This window comes from Nicotiana tabacum, chromosome 2 (genome assembly GCF_000715075.1).
Source record: "Nicotiana tabacum cultivar K326 chromosome 2, ASM71507v2, whole genome shotgun sequence".
NCBI lineage: Eukaryota > Viridiplantae > Streptophyta > Magnoliopsida > Solanales > Solanaceae > Nicotiana > Nicotiana tabacum.
Genome location: NC_134081.1, coordinates 87,348,651 through 87,354,650, shown reverse-complemented (window position 1 = coordinate 87,354,650; position 6,000 = coordinate 87,348,651).

The following is a 6,000-nucleotide window of genomic DNA, read 5'->3' as shown; positions in this document are numbered from 1 at the left end:
CCGGATATAACGGCGCACCAGCTAAGCTTGAACCCTAGGTTCAGACCGGTGAAGCACAAAAGAAGGCCCCAGTCCGAGGAAAATCACGCATTCATAAAGGACGAGGTAACCAAACTTCTCAAGATAGGGTCCATTCGGGAGGTAAAATACTCCAAATGGTTAGCCAATGTGGTTGTAGTACCTAAAAAGGGAACAAACTTAGAATGTGTGTGGACTATAAGGATTTGAACAAAGTATGCCCCAAAGATTCCTTTCCACTACCCAACATCGATCGCATGATCGATGCCACGGTCGGCCACGAGATCATCACCTTTCTCGACGCCTATTCCGGGTATAATCAAATTTAGATGAACCCGGAATACCGGGAAAAGACTTCATTTGTGACCCGATATGGAACATATTGTTATAACGTAATGCCCTTCGGGCTAAAAAATGCAGGAGCTACTTATCAACGCCTAGTAAATAGAATGTTCGAAGAACAAATAGGTAAAACAATAGAAGTTTATATTGATGACATGCTAGTTAAGTCCCTGTGCGCAGAGGACCATTTGGCCCATTTGTAGGAAACGTTCGAGATTCTTAGGAAATATAACATGAAGCTTAAACCCGAAAAATGTGCTTTCGGGGTCGGTTCGGGCAAGTTCCTCGACTTCATGGTATCAAATCGGGGAATTGAGATCAACCCCGAAAAAATCAAGGCCATCAAAGACATCACCATTGTGGACAGCGTGAAAGTTGTACAAAGGTTAACGGGAAGAATTACAGCCTTAGGCCGGTTCATTTCAAGATCATCAGATCGAAGTCATAAATTTTTCTCCCTACTCAAAAAGAAGAACGACTTCGCCTGGACACCGGAATGCCAACAAGCATTACAAGAATTGAAACGCTATCTATCGAGCCCACCATTGCTTCGCACTCCAAAAACCGACGAAAAACTATACTTGTACTTGGCGGTATCGGAAGTCGCCGTAAGCAGTGTCCTAGTTCGAGAAGAGCAAGGTACACAATTTTTTGTTTATTACGTAAGTCAGACCTTAGGGAAGTGGAAACTAGATATCCGCACTTAGAAAATTGGCACTTGAGCTGGTAAGCGCATCTAGAAAGTTAAGGCCATACTTTTAGTGTCACCCCATAAGCGTATTAACCACCTGCCCACTCCGTAATATTTTACATAGGCCCGAACTATCAGGCCGATTGGCCAAATGGGCCATCGAACTCAGTGGGTACGATATCGAATATCAACCCCGTACGGCCATCAAGTCTCAAATTTTGGCAGACTTCGTGGCCGACTTCACGCCAACCCTCATACCCGAAGTCGAAAAGGAATTCCTTTTGAAATCGGGTATATCGTCCGGGGTATGGATCTTTTTTACGGACGGTGCTTCGAATATAAAAGGGGCCCGGGTTAGGCATAGTTTTGAAACCCCCCACGGGTAACATTATTAGGAAAGCTATTAAAACTATCAGGTTAACTAACAAGGAGGCCGAGTATGAAGCCATGATTGCAGGTCTCGAACTAGCTAGAAACTTGGGAGCAGAAGTCATTGAGGCTCATTGTGACTCTTTGCTGGTGGTGAGTCAAGTAAACAAAACCTTCGAAGTCCGAGAAGGTAGGATGCAAAGGTATTTGGACAAACTGCTTATCACTTTACACCATATTAAACAATGGACCCTACGGCATGTTCCACGAGAACGGAATAATGAGGCCGATGCTCTTGCAAATTTGGGATTGTCGGTTGAGGTAGATGATTTGAGATCGGGGACTGTCGTTCAACTTTCAAGATTGGCAATCGAAGATGGGCACGCCAAAATAAATTCTACTAGCTTAACCTGGGATTGGAGAAACAAGTATATTGAATACTTAAAAAACGAAAAGCTCCCTTCAAACCCTAAAGATTCCAGGGCCCTACGGACTAAAGCAGCTCGATTTACGTTGTCTGCAGACGGAACACTATATCAAAGAACATTCGATGGACCGATGGCGGTATTCGTGGGTCCGAGAGATACCAATTACATCCTCTGGGAAGTACACGAGGGCACTTGTAGCAATCACTCAGGTGCCGACACATTAGTTCGAATAGTGATCAGAGCGCGGTATTATTGGATCGATATGGGCAAAGATGCGAAAGAATTTGTTCGTAAATGTGATAAATGTCAAAGGTTTGCGCCAATGATCCATCAACCCGGAGAGCAACTTCACTCGGTCCTATCCCCATGGCCATTCATGAAATGGGGAATGGACATCGTCGGCCCTCTGCCATCGACCCCAGGTAAAGCCAAATTTATTTTATTTATGACTGACTATTTTTCTAAATGGGTTGAAGCGCAGGCGTTCGAGAAAATAAGAGAGAAAGAAGTTATAGACTTTATTTGGGATCATATCATATGCCGATTCGGGATACCCGCCGAAATAGTATGCGACAATGGGAAGCAATTCGTTGGCAGCAAAATCACAAAATTCTTCGAAGATCACAAAATAAGAAGGATATTATCAACACCATACCACCCCAGTGGGAACGGTCAGGCTGAATCAACGAACAAGACTATTCTTCAAAACCTGAAGAAGAGATTGAACGACGCGAAGGGAAAATGGAGAGAAATCCTGCCCAAAGTCCTTTGGGCATACCGAACAACGTCAAAATCCAGTACGAGGGCGACCCCATTCTCCTTAGTATATGGTTCCGAAGCATTGATACCAGTCGAAGTCGGTGAACCTAGTCCTAGATTTTGATTCATGACGGAAGAATCAAATAACGAGGCTATGAACACCAGCCTTGAATTATCGGACGAAGGACGAGAAGCTGCCCTCATCCGATTGGCCGCCCAAAAGCAACGAATCAAAAGGTATTATAATCGAAGAACTAAACTTCGCCATTTCAATCCCGGGGACTTAGTGTTAAGAAAAATCACCATCAATACTCGGAATCCAAACAAAGGAAAATTAGGACCAAATTGGGAAGGACCATACCAGGTGCTCGAGAACGTTGGAAAAGGATCATACAGGCTCGGCATCATAAATGGCAAACAGCTATCAAGCAGTTGGAATGTATCACATCTAAAATGGTACTACTGCTAAGGTACAACCTTTCCATATTCATCTAACTGACCTATGCAGAAGTCCGAACAAGCGCTGAAGAAGATCTTTCGCTTAAAAGCACGCGTTGCACTCTTTTTCCCTTAGACCGATTTTCTCTCAAATGGGTTTTTTGGCAAGGTTTTTAATGAGGCAACCATCGATCGTGCTGCATTTTTAACAATATCCGAGAACTCTTTCCAACCGACCTCTAATACCGGGGGGGAGGCGGGGAGGGGGGCATCAGGGCCCTCAAATACATCGAGTTCAGATGCAAGAAAGTCATCTCACAACAATAGGGTTCCAACAGAACAAATTGTAAGAGCCAAATGGTCAAAATGAACCATGCTCATATAGATTGGCCCAAACATAAACACATGTGCAATGACTTGAGATTTATTGTGCAACCAGAATTAAGATTCAGCCTACGGGCTACTTTCATTTCGAGTTCGAAATGATAACTCGAATATTAAGCCTACGGGCTACTGTTATTCCGAGTTCGAGCAAGAACTCACTCGACCATTAAGCCTACGGGCTACTTACATTACTTCGAGTTCGAATCATTCACTCGACTAAGCCTACGGGCTATTTTTATTTCAAGTTCGAGCAAACACTCACTCAACCATTACGCCTACGGGCTACACTACTTCGAGTTCGAATCATTCGACTATTAAGCCTACGGGCTACCTTTATCTTGAGCTCGAGCAAACACTCACTCGACCATTAAGCCTACAGGCCACATTATATCGAGTTCTTCACTCGACTATTAAGCCTACGGGCCACATTATCTCGAGTTCGAAACATTCACTCGATTGTTAAGCCTACGGGCTACTATTATTCCGAGTTCGAGCAAGCATTCACTCGACCATTACGCCTACGGGCTACGATATTTCGAGTTCGAAACATTCACTCGACTATTAAGCCTACGTGCTACTGTTATTCCAGTTCGAGCAAGCACTCACTCGACCATTACGCTTACGGGCTACGATATTTCAAGTTCGAAATATTCACTCGACTATTAAGCCTACGGGCTGCTATTATTCCGAGTTCGAGCAAGCACTCACTCGACCATTACGCCCCCGGGCTACGATATTTCAAGTTTGGAACAATAATTCGACTATTAAGCCTACGGGCTACCTTTATCTCGAGTTCGAAACACTCACTCGACCATTACGCCTACGGGCCATATTATCTCGAGTTCAAAACATTCACTCCACTATTAAGCCTACGGGCTACTGTTATTCTGAGTTCGAGCAAGCACTGACTCGACCGTTACGCCTACGGGCTATAATATTTCAAGTTCAAAACATTCACTCAAAGTCTAATAAGCTACTTTTACTCTGAGTTTACATTAACTCAACCATTACATTAGGCCTACGGATTATGTTCCTTTAAAGTTTGAATCATCGACTCAACAAGCAAATCCAGGGGCTACAAATCTGATCGATCAGAGAGACTACAAGGTCAACATTCAATTAAAAGTCTTCACAAAATAAAAATAAGTCGACCTCGTTATACATATATATACAAAAATTGCCTACGTGATTAATTTACAAACATGAAGAATTAGAAACTAAGCTTCCTGGTCGAGCTCTTCCCCATCCTCGGATCCGCTTTTTCTACCATCATCATCATCATCAGAAGCCAAGGCTTCAGCTTCCGCTTTGAGCTCTTTTGCCTTTTTTACCTATTCGGTAAGGTCGAAACCTCGAGCGTGTATCTCCTCGAGGGTCTCCCTCCGAGACCTACACTTGGCAAGTTCGGCAACCCAATGAGCTCGAGTATCGGCGGTCTTCGCCGCTTCCCGGGCCTCCATCTGAGCAGCCTCAGCATCAGCCCGATATAGAGCAATGGACTTATCCGCCAAAACGTTCAACGACTCAACCTCCGCCTTAGCCTCAGCAAGTCGTGTTTCAAGCTCCTCGATCCTCTTAGCTTGAACCGACCCCTTTTGCTTGACACTTCGAAGTTGAACGTCGGCCGATAATACTTTTGTTAAGATGGTTTCTTTTTCCGCTGCCAGGCGGTCGAGGGTCTCCTTCCACCGATTGCATTCAGCTCAGATTTGGTCGACTTCTTCTCGAAGTAACCCGATCTTTTTGATCTTTTGCTGCAACTGAGACAACGAAGGGTTAACTTCCACGGTTGAGTCAGACCCATACTTTAACAGAATGAGGCTCACCTGCTTATCGAGCTCGACCCTTTCTTCACGGACCTTAGCCAAATCCGCTTGGAGGTCCTTTATAACCTCGTCCTTTTGGCTGCAAAGAAGCCGCAGGGCATCTCTCTCACTCGAGACCTTTTGGAACTCAGCCTCACACTGGCTAAGATCGACTCGAAACCTACTAATGGCCAGCACAGTAAGAAACACGAGTCAAGTATGGAAAAGAACAAAGAAACCAAGTATGGAAGAATCATTACCCGAGTAATGAAACGCTGAGCCTTCTCTAATAAAAGAGAAGCGTCACCAATATCGGAACCATCATCGACTCCAGTAAAACAATCCCTAAAAGTATCCCCTGCACCAGAGCCTGCGCCGATATCGGGAGTCTTCAACTCTCGAGCTTCCTTCAACGCCTCCTCAGAAAAAGATGGAAGAGAAGGCGAATGACCCATTGTCATAGCCCCGAGCAAATCACTCAGATTACTCCGGTCGAGACTCAGGTCTTCGGAAACAACCCCGACAGGCACAACCGCCATCGGCTCGGGAGCTCTGGGAACCTCGATGGCCTCCGTAGATTGGACTACCAAAGTCGAGGAGCTATTTTCTTCTTCTTCTTCTTCTTCTTCTTCTTCTTCTTCTCTCAGTTGTTGGACCGAGTCAATCGAAAGGGCAATTGATTTTTTCCTCACCCTTCGAGTTTTGTGCTTGGGGTCCTCTGACCGAGAGGAAGCTCTTCGCTTCTTATATTCCCCCTGTTTAGGGA